This window comes from Myotis davidii, unplaced genomic scaffold, assembly GCF_000327345.1.
Source record: "Myotis davidii unplaced genomic scaffold, ASM32734v1 scaffold609, whole genome shotgun sequence".
Taxonomy (NCBI): Eukaryota; Metazoa; Chordata; class Mammalia; order Chiroptera; family Vespertilionidae; genus Myotis; species Myotis davidii.
The window spans coordinates 3,168,354-3,168,633 of NW_006300164.1; the positions used below are offsets into that span (position 1 = coordinate 3,168,354).

A 280-nucleotide genomic window follows, 5' to 3' on the forward strand; every position below is an offset into this window, starting at 1 on the left:
CCTGCCCTCCCCGCTCCGTCGGTTCGCTCTCGGCACTGCTCTCACGCTTCTGTCCCCGCCCGGCTCTGAGCAGGCCCACTCGCACCCTGTCCTGGCCCCAGCCTACCTGCCCCAGGGCCAGCCCCCCGTGGGGTCCCTAAATCCAGCTGATCTGATGACAATCACCAATAACAAGCAACTCCCCTTATTGATTCCTGCAAGCCCACGTGCGTGCCGTCTCTGTCTCCTGAGCCCTCGCCCGGCCCCCGCCCGGCCCGGCTCCTCGCGTGGGAGGGCGGGT

The 280-nt window shown here is 68.2% G+C and overlaps 1 protein-coding gene across 1 annotated transcript in view; it reads left to right on the forward strand.

The window, feature by feature from the left end:
* The window catches only part of TMEM8C (transmembrane protein 8C), a 38,363-nt gene that overhangs the window by 10,689 nt on the left and 27,394 nt on the right, over positions 1-280 (forward strand). The gene's annotated exons all lie outside the window — the stretch shown is intronic.